The following is a 15,798-nucleotide window of genomic DNA, read 5'->3' on the forward strand; positions in this document are numbered from 1 at the left end:
TCCCGGTTGCATTACGAACCGGGACTAATGTGAGCATTAGTCCCGGTTCAAGCGGCGAGGGCACCATACAGGCATTACTCCCGGTTCAAATGGAACCTTTAGTCCCGGTTCGTGCCACGAACCGGTACTAAAGGGTGCGATGCCCATTAGTACCGGTTCATGGCACGAACCGGTACTAAAGGTTAGACCTTTAGTACCGGTTCGTGCCATGAACCGGTACTAATGGGGTTGAGAACTTTAGTACCGGTTCGTGCCATGAACCAGTACTAATGGTGCAATTTTCAAATCCTACCCCCCAGGTGCATCGCCTTTTCAGTTTTGTAAAAAGAAAAAGAAAATGATAGAAACTTCAAAATTTAAAATCCTTCGAGAGGTAGTTATGTTACTACATGTACTAGTTAGGAAAATTTAAAAACTTAAATTTGGACATGTTTTGCAAAAAAATGTAGGGAAAATGTAAAACGGCTATAACTTTTACATATGATGTCGGAAAAAAAGTATAATATATCAAAATGTTCGGAACGAAAATCCGCATCCGATGGAGACCGCCTACGCCCTGTTTGCAAATTTTTAGAATCCTCAAATTCTAAAAGGAAAAAAAGTTATGCTCAAATTTCAGTTTTTTTGAATTTTTGTTAAATCTGGTCAAACTATGGTCAAACTACTTATTCAAGAAGTATTAGTGTTACTAAATAATTATTCAAGAATATTAGTGTTACTAAATAATTATTTCAGTTTTTTTAAATTTTGGTCAACTATGGTCAAACTGTGGTCAAACTACTTATTCAAGAAATATTAGTGTTACTAAATAATTATTGATTTTTAGAACAATAGTTTCGAACTCAAACAGTGAAATGTGTGACTTCATGCTCAAGCTAAATTCCCGAGGGTTAATAGGATTGCCATCTTACTATTGTCAGGAAAACAACAAGTGCAGACTTGAAAACGAGGGAGAATAGAACCCGGAAGTTAAGCTTGCTCAGGCTGGAGTAGTGAGAGGATGGGTGACCGTTCGAGAAGTTAGATGATTTGGAATGATAAGGGGTGATTAGAGATTAAAGGTTTAAATTGAGCAGTGATGAGGGGTGATTAGAGATTAGAGGTTAAAATAATTCCGAAATTTGAAATTCAAATTTTTTTATAAAAAAAATCATAAAATATCCTTTAGTACCGGTTGGTGTTACCAACCGGGACTAAAGGTGGACCTCCAGGCAACGGCGACGTGGAGGGCCTTTAGTCCCGGTTCCAGTTAGAACCGGGACTAAAGGGGGAGGCTTTAGTACCGACCCTTTAGTCCCGGTTCCAGAACCGGGACTAACACTAGTAGAAAACAGGGCTTTGGTCCAGGCCGGGTCAGCCCATTAGTCCCGGTTCAGTCCAGAACCGGGACCAATGGGGGCATTGGTCCCGGTTCGTGAGCCCAGGGGGCCGGCCGGGCCACGTGGGCCATTGGTCCCGGTTCATCTGGACCTTTTGGTCCCGGTTGGTGGGATGAACCGGGACCAATGGGCCTCGCTCCTGGCCCACCACCATTGGTCCCGGTTGGTGGCTTGAACCGGGACCAAAGGCTCCCCTTTAGTCCCGGTTCATGTCACCAACCGGGACCAATGAGGTGCCTATATATACCCCTCGCTCGCGAGCAGAGCACCCCAGTGCTCTGTTTTTCTCTGGCCGAGGGGGAGAGGGCTTGGTGGTGCTCTAGCTCACCTCCTATGCACACAAGGTGTTTGATGGAATGCCCGAGCCACACTACTTAAGCTTTCTCCTCTACAAGCTTGACCTCCAAGCTCCATTTTCCATAATATTTGTCTAGGTTTAGCGGTCCGTCACGCCCCGTCCCCGTCTTCATCGCCGTCGATCACCCGCGCCGAGCTCATCGCCGGCACCACCGTGGTGAGCCTCTTGTTCTTATCTTCTTTATGAAAGGAAAAATATTCTTACTTGTATGTTTACATAGGTACTTGTATTATTTTCTTAATTTTATTATTGCATCTTATATAGTGCGATGGTTTTGGTATCCGCCCCTGTCGGCCCTCGTCCTGTCTATGATTCGGATGTGGTATATATATAACTATTGGTTCATTTATTGTTTATGAAAATTATGCTGACCAACGTGACATAAATTTTATTTATGTAGGATGTATGTGAATCAGAAATGCCAACCGACCCTATTGTCGAGAGGTTAAATTTAGTTGAAGAAGAAAACAATTTGTTGAAGGAAAAAATAAAAAAAATTGAGGAGGAGAAGATGATATTGGAGTTGCATGTTGCAGATGTCATCGATGATCACAAGATCAAGATGGATGCAATGCGCTTGAAGATTAGAAAGATTAGAAAATATGTCATTCATACCGAGGCTTGGTATCATTATGCCGTTGGATCAATTGTTACCTTGGTTGCGATTATGATCGCATTTGTTTTCGCATTGAAATGTTTTACATAGTTTCAATGTATGTTTTAATTAATTAGATGCTCTGGAGAGCTATATGTTGTTAGATGAGAACTATGTATGAACTTTGGTTTTAATGTGATGATGAACTTCTATTAATTTGGACACTTAATTATATATAATGCACGCAGATGAACCGGCAATGGATGTACGGTGATAGACACACCTGCGAGTACATTAAGGGCGTGCATGAGTTTCTCGATGCGGCCGAGGCAAACAAGCAGAATGGTTTCATGTGTTCTCCATGCACTGAATGTGGGAATACGAGGTCTTACTCTAACCGGAAAATCCTTCACTCCCACCTGCTTTACAAGGGTTTCATGCCACACTATAATGTTTGGACGAGGCACGGAGAAATAGGGGTTATGATGGAAGACGGCGAAGAAGAAGAGTACGATGACAACTATGTGCCCCCTGAATACGGTGATGTTGCAACGGGGGGAGCTGGTGAAGATCAAGAGGAACCAGACGATGTGCCCAATGATGCTACAACAGGTGAAGCTGCTGAAGATCAAGAGGAACCAGACGATGTGCCCGATGATGATGATCTCCGCCGGGTCATTGTCGATGCAAGGACGCAATGCGAAAGTCAAAAGGAGAAGCTGAAGTTCGATCGCATGTTAGAGGATCACAAAAAAGGGTTATACCCCAATTGCGAAGATGGCAACACAAAGCTCGGTACCGTACTGGAATTGCTGCAGTGGAAGGCAGAGAATGCTGTGGCTGACAAAGGGTTTGAGAAGCTACTGAAAATATTGAAGAAGAAGCTTCCAAAGGATAACGAATTGCCCGACAGTACATACGCAACAAAGAAGGTCGTATGCCCTCTAGGATTGGAGGTGGAGAAGATACATGCATGCCCTAATGACTGCATCCTCTACCGCGGTGCATACAAGGATCTGAACGCATGCCCGGTATGCGGTGTATTGCGGTATAAGATCAGACGAGATGACCCTGGTGATGTTCACGGCGAGCCCCCCAGGAAGAGGGTTCCTGCGAAGGTGATGTGGTATGCTCCTATAATACCACGGTTGAAATGTCTGTTCAGAAACGAAAAGCATGCCAAGTTGATGCGATGGCACAGTGAGAACCGAAAGAAAGATGGGAAGTTGAGAGCACCCGCTGACGGGTCACAGTGGAGAAAAATCGAGAGAAAGTACCGGGATGAGTTTGCAAAGGACCCAAGGAATGTATGGTTTGCTTTAAGCGCGGATGGCATTAATCCTTTCGGGGAGCAGAGCAGCAATCACAGCACCTGGCCCGTGACTCTATGTATGTATAACCTTCCTCCTTGGATGTGCATGAAGCGGAAGTTCATTATGATGCCAGTTCTCATCCAAGGCCCTAAGCAACCCGACAACGACATTGATGTGTACCTAAGGCCATTAGTTGAAGAACTTTTACAGCCGTGGAATGGAAACGGTGTACGTACGTGGGATGAACACAGACAGGAGGAATTTAACCTTAAGGCGTTGCTGTTCGTGACCATTAATGATTGGCCCACTCTCAGTAACCTTTCAGGACAGACAAACAAAGGATACCACGCATGCACGCACTGTTTAGATGACACTGAAAGTATATACCTGGACAAATGCAGGAAGAATGTGTACCTGGGCCATCGTCGATTTCTTCCGACCAACCATCAATGTCGAAAGAAAGGCAAGCATTTCAAAGGCGAGGCAGATCATCGGGAGAAGCCCGCCATGCGTACCGGTGATCACGTACTTGCTATGGTCAATGATTTACACTACGTAATCTTTGGAAAGGGTCCCGGTGGACTAGTTGTTCCGAATGACGTTAAGGGACATGCACCCATGTGGAAGAAGAAATCTATATTTTGGGACCTACCCTACTGGAAAGACCTAGAGGTCCGCTCTTCAATCGACGTGATGCACGTGACGAAGAACCTTTGCGTGAACCTGCTAGGCTTCTTGGGCGTGTATGGGAAGACAAAAGATACACCTGAGGCACGGGAGGACCTGCAACGTTTGCACGAAAAAGACGGCATGCCTCCGAAGCAGTATAAAGGTCCTGCAAGCTACGCTCTTACGAAAGAAGAGAAATAAATCTTCTTTGAATGCCTGCTCAGTATGAAGGTCACGACTGGCTTCTCGTCGAATATAAAGGGAATAATAAATATGCCAGAGAAAAAGTTTCAGAACCTAAAGTCTCATGACTGCCACGTGATTATGACGCAACTGCTTCCGGTTGCATTGAGGGGGCTTCTACCGGAAAACATCCGATTAGCCATTGTGAAGCTATGTGCATTCCTCAATGCAATCTCTCAGAAGGTGATCGATCCAGAAATCGTACCAAGGCTAAGGAGTGATGTGGCGCAATGTCTTGTCAGTTTCGAGCTGGTGTTCCCACCATCCTTCTTCAATATCATGACGCACGTCCTAGTTCATCTAGTCGACGAGATTGTCATACTGGGGCCTGTATTTCTACACAATATGTTCCCCTTTGAGAGGTTCATGGGAGTCCTAAAGAAATATGTCCGTAACCGCGCTAGGCCAGAAGGAAGCATCTCCATGGGCCATCAAACAGAGGATGTTATTGGGTTTTGTGTTGACTTCATTCCTGGCCTTAAGAAGATAGGTCTCCCTAAATCGCGGTATGAGGGGAGGCTGACTGGAAAAGGCACTCTTGGAAGAGACTCAATAATATGCAGGGACGGATATTCTTGGTCTCAAGCACACTACACAGTTCTACAGAACTCTACCTTGGTGACCCCATATGTCGATGAACACAAGAACAGTCTGCACTCCAAACACCTGGAGCAGTGCGACGACTGGATTACATGTGAACATCAGGACTTTCATCAGTTGGTTGGAAACACGTCTCAGAGGTGACAACACTGTTTGTGATGAGTTGTACTTGTTGTCCAGGGGACCATCTTTGACTGTATTGACTTACAAAGGATACGAGATAAATGGGAATACATTTTACACGATCGCCCAAGATCAAAAGAGCACCAACCAAAACAGCGGTGTCCGCTTTGATGCAGCAACCGAGAGCGGAAAGGACACATATTATGGTTACATAGTGGACATATGGGAACTTGACTACGGACCTGATTTTAAGGTCCCTTTGTTTAAGTGCAAATGGGTCAATCTATCAGGCGGCGGGGTACAGGTAGACCCACAGTACGGAATGACAACAGTGGATCTGAAAAATCTTGGGTACACTGACGAACCGTTCGTCCTAGCCAATGATGTGGCACAGGTTATCTATGTGAAGGACATGTCTACCAAACCGAGAAAAAGAAAAGATAAGGAAGCGAATACATCATACGATGAGCCAAAGCGCCACATAGTTCTTTCAGGAAAAAGGGACATCTTGGGAGTGGACGGCAAGACAGACATGTCTGAAGATTATGAAAAGTTTCATGAAATTCCTCCCTTCAATGTCAAGGCTGACCCAAGCATCCTGATAAACAATGAAGATTATCCATGGTTACGGTGCAATAAGCAAATGACACAAGCGAAGAAAAAGTGAAGACTTTCTCCCGCAACTATTATGATGATACCATGCCAACTTTGTAACGCACGAACATGCTACCATTGTCCGTTTTGTACATGCACATGCTATGTGGGTGAAATTATGATACCATGCCAACTTTCAACTTTTTCAGAGTTCATTTGAAACGCTTTCATGTCTTATGGTTCGGCCCTCGTAATACCATGACCATTAGTCCCTGGCCCATGCCAACTTTCAACTTTGAACTTTCTAAAACTAATGGCACTAACAGAAAGTTTATAATTTTGCTCCTCGCCCCTGGCCCATGACCATTAGTCCCGGTTTGTGCCACAAACCGGGACTAAAGGGTTGGTCCTCGTTGCGGGCAGAGTTTAGTCCCACCTCGCCAACCGAAGGGGGCTCACACCGGTTTATAAGCCCTTCCCTCTCTGCCTTGTTGAGCTCCTCTCAAAGTGAAAATAGATGGCCTAATAGAGAAAAGTTTAACCTAAATTCATAGTGAATTTCTCTGAAATTCATAGAAATTTACTATGAATTTAGGTTGAATTTTCTCTATAAGCGCATCTATTATCATTTTTTTAGTAAGTTAATCACAAACTTGTGATTCAAACAATTTTCAAAGAATTCAAATTTTAACTATTCAAATTTGAAAAATAATGGCACTAACAGAAAGTTTATAATTTTTCTAAAACTAATGGCACTAACAAAAAGTTTATAATTTTGCTAACCTAAAAGCAAACAGAATTAAAAATTAAAGCAAAAAACAAAAGAAAATAAATAATGCAAAAAACAAATAAAAAACAGGAAAAAAAACTATTTTTATAGTAAAGTTAATCACAAAATAAAATGGCACTAACAGAAAGTTTATAATTTTTCTAAAACTAAAAGCAAAAAGAATAAAAAATAAAGCAAAAAACAAAAGAGAATAAATAATGCAGAAAACAAAACAAAAAAACTGGAAAAAAATAGCAACAATAAGTATTTTGTTGTAAGTAGAAACAAAATAAAATAAATAAAGCAACAAAGAAAACATAAAAAGCAAAAAAAGTGTTTTCAAATTTGAAAACTAATGGCATTAACAAAAAGTTTATAATTTTTCTAAAACTAAAAGCATAAAGAATTAAAAAATAAAGCAAAAAAAGAAAATAAAAAAATAAAGCACCCCCTGCGCCCCTGAGCCCGTCCGCCGCCCCCGAGAACGCCCCGCCGTTGCCCTCACCCTCGCCGACCCCGAGCCCGTCCTCGTCGCCGTCGCCCCCGACGCCGGCCCCCCGCGTCTCCTCCCCGATCCCTCCGGGAGAGGTAGCTACCGCCCCATCCTCCCCCTTCCTTCCTTCCCTGCTCCTTAATTTGCATAATACTGTAGATGTATGTATGATGAATTTTGATATTTTTTGTTCATATATAATGTAGATGCCTATGTATGTATGGAATGATATCGATGGATGTATGTATATAGAACATTCGTAGAAAATATGACGAATCCGATATGACCAATGTCCCCCTCCGGTTCACTCGGGAACACTAACTCTCTCTGAGAAAAAAATGTTATCGGGGAAAAAATGTTATCGGGGTCGAGGGTCGTCGAACATGAGAGGAAGAAGAGGATAAAAAAAAGAGGAAGAAGAAAAAAAAGAGGAGAAGAATCTTTCTTCTCCTCTTTTTTTTTCTTCTTCTTCCTCTTTTTTTATCGGGAACGAGGGTCGTCGAGGGTCACCGAGCGGTAGAGGAAGAAGAGGATAAAAAAGAAGAGGAAGAAAAAAAAGAGAGGGGTCGACGGTCGCCTAGGGGTCGAGGGTCGAGAGGGGGTCTAGGGTCGCCGAGAGGGGAGAGGAAGACGAGGAGAAATAAATAAGAAGAAGAAAAAAGAAGAAAAAGAAGAGGAGAAGAAGAAAGGAATAGAGGAGAAGAAGAGAAAAATAGAATATATATTCTATTTTCTCTTTTCTCCTCTATTCCTTTCTTCTTCTCCTCTTTTTTTTCTTCTTTTTTTTCTTCGACATGTGGGGGGGGGGGGTCGAGAACGTCGGACATTCATGAGAGAGGCGAGGAAGAAGGGGAAGAAGAGGGAGAACAAGAGGAGAGGAAGAAGAGGAAGTCTTCTCCTCTATTCTTTCTTCTCTTCTTTTTTCTTCTTCTTCCTATATGTATTAGTTTTTTTATTTAGGTTGTTAATTAGTAGATATTAATTTTGTTCATATATGTATGGATGCATGTGATATGTATGTATGTATGTATCGGGTATGTCGTTGTCGATATACCCCCTACCTGATAACTTCGACATGAGGGGGTCGAGAGGGGGTCTAGGGTCGCCGAGGGGTCGAGGGTCATCGAACATGAGAGGAAGAAGAGGATAAAAAAAGAAGAGGAAGAAGAAAAAAAACAGGAGAAGAAAGAATAGAGGAGTTCTTCTCCTCTATTCTTTCTTCTCCTCTTTTTTTCTTCTTCTTCCTCTTTATTTTATCGGGAACGAGGGTCGTCGAGGGTCGCCGAGCTGTAGAGGAAACCCTAAATAGCAAGTATCGTGGGTGTGAGATACATGTGGCCGTCGGTGTCGGACACTACATCCACGTCCCACAAGTGACGTGGGCGTCGAAGCCCGCGCCACTTGTGGGACGTGGACGTGGATGTAGTGTCCGACACCGACGGCCACATGTATCTCACACCCACGATACTTGCTATTTAGGGTTTCCTCTACCGCTCGGTGACCCTCGATGACCCTCGTTCCCGATAAAAAAAGAGGAAGAAGAAGAAAAAAAGAGGAGAAGAAAGAATAGAGGAGTTACTCCTCTATTCTTTCTTCTCCTCTTTTTTTCTTCTTCCTCTTCGTTTTTTATCCTTGAAGCATTGTCGAGGCCACCCCAAACCCTAGAGAAGCAGCGTCGAGGCCACCCCAAACCCTAGAGAAGCAGCGTCGAGGCCACTAATTAATATTAGTTCTACGTTTGCCACTAATATATCCATCTGTCATGTTTGAATAATAATTGCCATGTTGTCATTATTTGTAGAAACTATGGACACTGCCCGAGACGAAGTACAAGAAGAGTTGTTGGGGGACATAATCGCACGAGGAAGTGATGTCGTCGTCTCGTTGTTTCTCAACGACAGCGATGGTCTGGAAGCAGCTGGCTGTGATTATGATGCCTCCGGTGACCTAATGCTGGTGCAAGAAGGAGACCGTGAGGACGGCTCCAGTGACCCAATGCCGGTGCAAGAAGGAGACCGTGATGACGTCTCCGGTGACATAACCGAGTCCGACCAGGTATATATATTAGTTAAGCTTCTGCTGACTAGCTAATTCATGCATTCATTGTTTTGGTATGTACACATATTAATTAAGTCTTTATTCTTTTTTCTAGCCCTCTGGGTCGAGCACAACTTCGGTAAAGAGATGAGGCCCGAAGAAAAAGTTGAGCTCGGATGAAAAGTTTGAGATCATAGCAATCGCGCCCGATGGCCAACCGATTGAACCCCTCCGGACAAAGAGCGCATTTGTTGCTCAGTGCGGCGTTTTGGTTAGGGACACGATCCCGATCAGCATCCAGCAATGGTTAAAGCCGGCTACAGAAGACCCTGAGGTGTCTTATGTCAATGATATGCAAAAAAATAATCTTTGGACTGAGCTGAAGTCAAATTTCACCCTACTGCCAGAGGATGATCCAGAGAAGCCAGTTAAAGAGCAATTAATCAAGTCTTTTGCTCTTAAGAGGATGGCAGAACTATTCAGGAGGTGGAAGAAAGAGCTGAATAAGTTTGTCAAAAATAAAGAGACACCAGAATTCAAGGGCAGATATGAGAAGATCAGAGATCACTAGCCCGCATTTGTGGCCCACAAGACATCGAAAAAGAGTAAGAAGATGTCGGCGACAAACAAGCAAAATGCTGCGAAGAAGAAGCATCACCATCGCACGGGGTCAGGTGGCTACCTCGTAGCCCGGCCTAAGTGGGCCAAGACTGAGAATGATCTGGTTGATAAAGGGATCAAACTAGAGACAATTAACTGGCCAGACCGTTGCCGGACTTGGTTCTTCGGGGCTGGCGGAACCTTGGACCCTGTAACAGGGAAGTGCATTTGGACGAACGATCAAATGGACATACCAGTCAGGAAGCTTCAGTAGTATATCGAAGCAACGCAGCAAGGGACGTTCTTTCCAGATAGAGAGAACGACGAGCTCACAATGGCCCTCTGGAATCCTGAGCACCCTGGACGGACACGAGGCACGCCAGGCTCCATTCCGTGGAAGGTTGGGTTTCCGGACGCAGGCGGTTACAAATCCCAGGAGAGGAGGAAAAAATTGCAGCAGACCCAAATGCAGGCGCTGCAAGTAAGGGTACAAGCGATAGAGGAACGAGAAGCAAATCGCAGCAAACGTACTGCCGAAGCTTCCCCCGAAGCTACCCCACCATCTCAGCGGAGAAGCAGCGTGGCTTCCACCGAGCTGCTTCAGCCGGAGCATGCCTTGACGGCTCCTGCCAGCTATCCCGTGGATGCTATCACGGAGTCTCAAAATTGCCACCTTATGACGCAATGGATGAATTTGAAGGTCAAGGCGGCTGTTGGCTCTATTTATCCTACTGAACCCGGCGCAACTTTTCACTGCCGGCCGATTCCAGAAGGATATGCTAGGGTGATGGTGGATGAAATAACGGAGGGATTTGAGGACCTCCGACTTGACCACCCTACCGGTGAAGGGGAGACTAGGCTGGGGTCTGCTCTGAAGACTCCATGCCTATGGCGGAAGGAGCTCATCAACCTTCCAAACTGGACGCCTCCGCCTCCTCCTCCTCCTCCTCCGGCAAGTCAGGGCACTCCGCCTCCTCCACCGCTTCCTCCTCCGGCGAGTCAGGGCACCCCGCCTCCTCCACCGCTTCCTCCTCCGGCGAGTCAGGGCACCCCGCCTCCTCCACCGCCTCCTCCTCCAGCGAGTGATGATCAGGGCACTCGACTGGCTCCTTCTCCGGCGCGTGGCGGCACTCCGCCTACGCCGACGCGCCCGAGCAGCCAGCCTCCTCCTTCTCCGCCTCGTCAGCAAGGGCGGAAGAGACCTGCCGCCGCTCCGGCTGCTCTGGCACGTCATAGTCCTTCTCCTCCGCCTCGTAAGCAAGTAAAGAAGACAACCGCTCCGTCTTCTCTGCCGGCGTCTAGCAGTACAACCAGAGGCGGGAGGACATACAGATTCGGTCCTTCTCTGAAGACTCCAGAGAAGTTACCATACGAGAGGACCCCGGAGGAGAACGCCGAGATCACGCGAGAAGAATTGAGGAACTTCTTTGAAGGGGTGAAAGCAAAGAAACATCCACCTCCGGAGGAGAAGGTAGATCCGGTGAAAGCGAAGCGCACTCTGGCTGGCCTGACAAAACCACCCAAGTCTCCGCCGAAAGGAAACTATGAGCGCATTATTGGAAAGGAATTTGCCGAAGCGGAGCGGTCGGGAAGTACTGTCAGTGATCAAAGGCTGAAAGAACGACGAGCTAGGAAACAAATTGCCCAGCTCGGCGAACAAGCGAAGCAATCGTGCCCCCCGCTCAAGGTGCCTAGCGACAACGTCGCTAATGATCCAAGGATGGTGCCCGGTTATAGCAATCTTGGCGATTACCTGCCCGACGATATACATTATGAACCCATGGAGGTGCAGATACAAAGATACGAGTACGGGAAGCCTCTCGTCAAAGATGAAAGATCTCTATCAACGATGATGCGAAGATTGCATGATTGGTACTTGAAAATCTGCAGAGACTCTGGGGGGAGGAGTACTTTGTATGTGAAAGTTAAAAAGGAGCATGACCTCGTTGGAATTGAACTGTTGCCTGTTCCATTTGAGGAGTTCTTTCAGTTTTTCAATCAATTGGCCCTCGATAAAACAACGGTAACCTGCTACTGTCTGTAAGTAGTACTACTTCTGTCATTAAGTCTCTCTATATAGCTCAGCTCTTTCATTGCATGTATTTATAATCATCCTCACTATATTATGCAGATTGAAGATCGCCGAATTGAATAAAAGACAAGTCGGTGATATTGGGTTCATTAACACATATCTCATAGATGCAACTTAGGTTAAATTTCATGCCGCAGATACCGAGGCCAACTTGCTACGATCGTTGGTAATAAATGAAAACAAAGATATAATACTCTTTCCTTACAACTTCAAGTGAGTGTTACTGTCTTGTGCGTATTCGGTTTCCCTTATATATTAGTCAAGGTTATAGTAATGTAATTGATGAGTTATGCATGTGTGTGCAGTTACCACTATATGCTCCTAGAGATTAAGCTTGAGCAGGGACTAGTAACTGTCTTAGACTCAAGACGAAAAGATCCCCAGGACTATGCAGACATGACTCAAATGCTCGAGAAGTAAGTTAAATCGATCATTATCCACCATATCAGCAACTTTGTTCATTTCCTGATATATCAAGTAATTGTTTTCTTTGTCTGGCAGGGTTTGGAAAAAAATCTCCAAAAAAGCTCCAGGACTCCCGAAGAAGCTGCAATTTAGACACCCGAAAGTAAGTACTATAGTAGCATGTTCCGCGCATCTCCTATTGATTTGGCATTCTTGCTTATCAGTTTGATTGACCTCTATTTCTTGTAAAGTGGTTGTGGCAGGAACAAGGGAATGATTTCTGTGGATACTACGTTTGCGAGTCCATCCGCCACATGACCTGTGAGCGAGGCTACACTGACGAACAATATGAAGTACGTAAATAACAACATTCACAATTTTATTTTATTACCATCATTTGTGTTGAGTTTCATTCATTCATATATATATGTATTGACCCCCTTCTTCAAATTAGATGTTTCGGAAGCGGGATGAACTCCTAGCACCAGCTCGCATGCGAGCAATTCAAGAGGAATTGGCGGCATTTTTTCTTGACCACGTGATCGCTGGAGACCGAGAATACTATGTGGACCATGAGTCCGTATGATTATATTTGTAAGAGATAATTATTATATATATGTAGCCGGTAGTGTCGGATAGATATACGAGAACTTGTTGTTCGACCAATCTCTCGGAGAAGGAGAGGTGGTCGATATCACTTCTCTCTGTATGCATATATGTTCATGACGATCTTGTGTTTCCTTCGTTTGCTTACTAGCTAGCTAGCGTGTCTAGTCCTCTCTATACGTATGTATAGTACGTAGCGTTGACCAAGCACGGACATAAGAGAGGACACTTCTCTCTATTAATTATAGCTAGCTAACACAATATATGAAACACCTAAATTAACCCCCCAAAACCCCCCAAAACCCCAACCCCCCCCTTTCAAAAAAAAAACAAAAACCCCAGCCACAGAAATGCTGACGCGTGGATGCCTATTGGTCCCGGTTGGTGCCACCAACCGGGACCAAAGGGTCTCCTGCCTGGGCTCCACGCACAGGCCACGTGGAGGCCCATCAGTCCCGGTTCTGGATTGAACCGGGACTAAAGGGACAGGGCATTAGTACCGACCCTTTAGTCCCGGTTCAGGAACCGGGACAAAAGGCCCTTACGAACCGGGACAACATGCCCTTTTTCTACCAGTGTAAAGACCCTTTTTCTACTAGTGTGATGAGGGTATGCTCCTAAAATCGAGCAAGACAATATGGACATTTGGGTCCTTATTGATACACCTCCAATTCTACCGCTATGTGAGTTTCTCAAACATAGTTATTAGCTAATTTATATTATTTATTTCAAAATACTTGACAACTTATTTCCATTGACAGCTTATTTTTATTGTTCAAAGAATGTGCGGGAGATGGTAGACAAAACCCACTACACCGATGGCTCCGAATTAACAACTTATAAGGAGAAAAATCATCTGGTCGGATTTTGTACTGACATTGAGAATTACAATATCTACAATCAAACTCCTCAACATTATGGTCAATACATGCCAATAGTGCATGTGTTCAACTACGGTAACTACCATGGAGATACCCTGGTAAGATTTTTTACTATTACGACATCCGTGCATCTTTTGCATACTTCTAAAACTAGTACATCATTGCTAACTATGAAGTTATTACTATGTTTTTCAACAGATAATCCCAGAGAATTGTGTGCATCATTTGATGTATCAGAAAGGTAGTATTAATGTTTTGAACATACAGCCAGGTCATCCTACGAATCTCAACTGTTCATACGAGATTTCGAAAAGAAGTGGAGACATGAAAAATCAAAGAATGGAAAAAATGTATGGACAGCCGTAAGGAGGTTCTTGGAAGCAAAAGGAAGCGAAACGCAAGAATTGGAGACAAGATGATCTCCATTCTCCATAATGGAGAGTCAAGGTCTATATTGTTTTATACTATTTTACCTTAAATAGGGTATTTAGGTCCTGCCTAATACTGATGATCATGTGCTAAGAACAATTAAGTAGGGTTGGTTCCATGACTATCAAGATGATGATCGTATGACTTGTTATTAATAACGAGTAGAAGTTGTATGATGATGATTAGTAGGACTTGTTAGGATTAGTATTACTTCCGACAAACTCGCTACTCGCGGTCTCGAGACTTGTAATGTTCTATCTTTGTTCGGTCTTTTGAATTCGGAGACTAATATGATGAATTGTATTCGGAGACTAATCTTCTATTGTATTCGATGAATCTGTTGTTGCTGTGTGGTGCTAGCTATATTCTGTCTAATAATATATTTTGTAACCTGTGAAAATATCAGAAAAGAAAAAAATCCCTAATATTCATACTGGTGGCGCACCATCACATAGTGCGCCATTAGTAAGCCAGAGCACACTAATGGCGCATCATCCACCAATGCGCCATTAGTATGCCAAAGCACATGGGTACATATGGCCCCTGAGAGGCATACTAATGGCGCATCGTGGGCTATACTAATGGCGCACTGCATGGTGCGTCATTAGTATACCAGATACTAATGGCGCACGGTGTGCTAGTAGTGGCGCACCTGTAGTGCGCCATTAGTAGGCAAAACAGGTGCGCCATTAATAGGCCTTTTTCCTAGTAGTGAGAGTCGCACTCCCCAGTTCATAACATAGCTTGAAATGTTTACAACCATGTACTACTGGAAGCAACTTAAGATTAAACTCTGGATTGCATTAAATCATGACTCACACTTTTCCTTTCATAACATAGGTTCAAACGTGTACAACCTTCTATGCCATATAAAAAAAGGAAATTAACATCTCGCTGCATTATGTGGTCTCATTCTGATCTACATCTTGTGTTGCCATTCCTTCATCTCGCATTGCATCCTCACCCATAATGTATGTTGTGAAACCTCTCCCAGAATATATCCAATCATTAAATACATCACAATTACTCTATTTTGAAGGGCTTGGTGGGTGAGCAATATCTGAAGCCTCATCATCAGATGAAATATCTTCGATCTTCAGTGGTAACCTAGCCTCAGCGAGCATGCTTTGCAACCTAGGCTCCAAGTTGAGATCCATCAAGTTTCCTACACATGACCTCAGTACAGATTTTCCTATGTTCTTGGAATCATGAGTAATAGCAAATTTGATTCCCCGTGCAGCATTCTTTGTCTCACGTAAGCCCTGCAAGTGACAAAACAAATATTAAATCAAGAGACTGACCTTAATACAAAAAAATACAATGAATGTTTTGCACACACTTACAATGCGAGCCGGTGGCGGGCCGCTAGGCATGTAGCCAGTCCATTCCATGCTATCTCGACGATATGGGATAGGCTTATCTAATCCTCCTAAGCATTGAGAACTGAAGAATACTGTCAGTGGCGGAGCTAGGCAGGAATCTCAGGAGGAGCCAAAAGCCAAAACATGAACAATAAGAGGGCAAAGATTGATCTTTTTCTTATCTAATCCTTGCACAGTAATTTTTTTTCACTATTTTGCCTAATGCTAGGGGGGGTGGGGGGGTGGGGGGG

This window comes from Triticum urartu, chromosome 3A, assembly GCF_056163025.1.
Source record: "Triticum urartu cultivar PI428250 chromosome 3A, HENAU_Tu73, whole genome shotgun sequence".
NCBI lineage: Eukaryota > Viridiplantae > Streptophyta > Magnoliopsida > Poales > Poaceae > Triticum > Triticum urartu.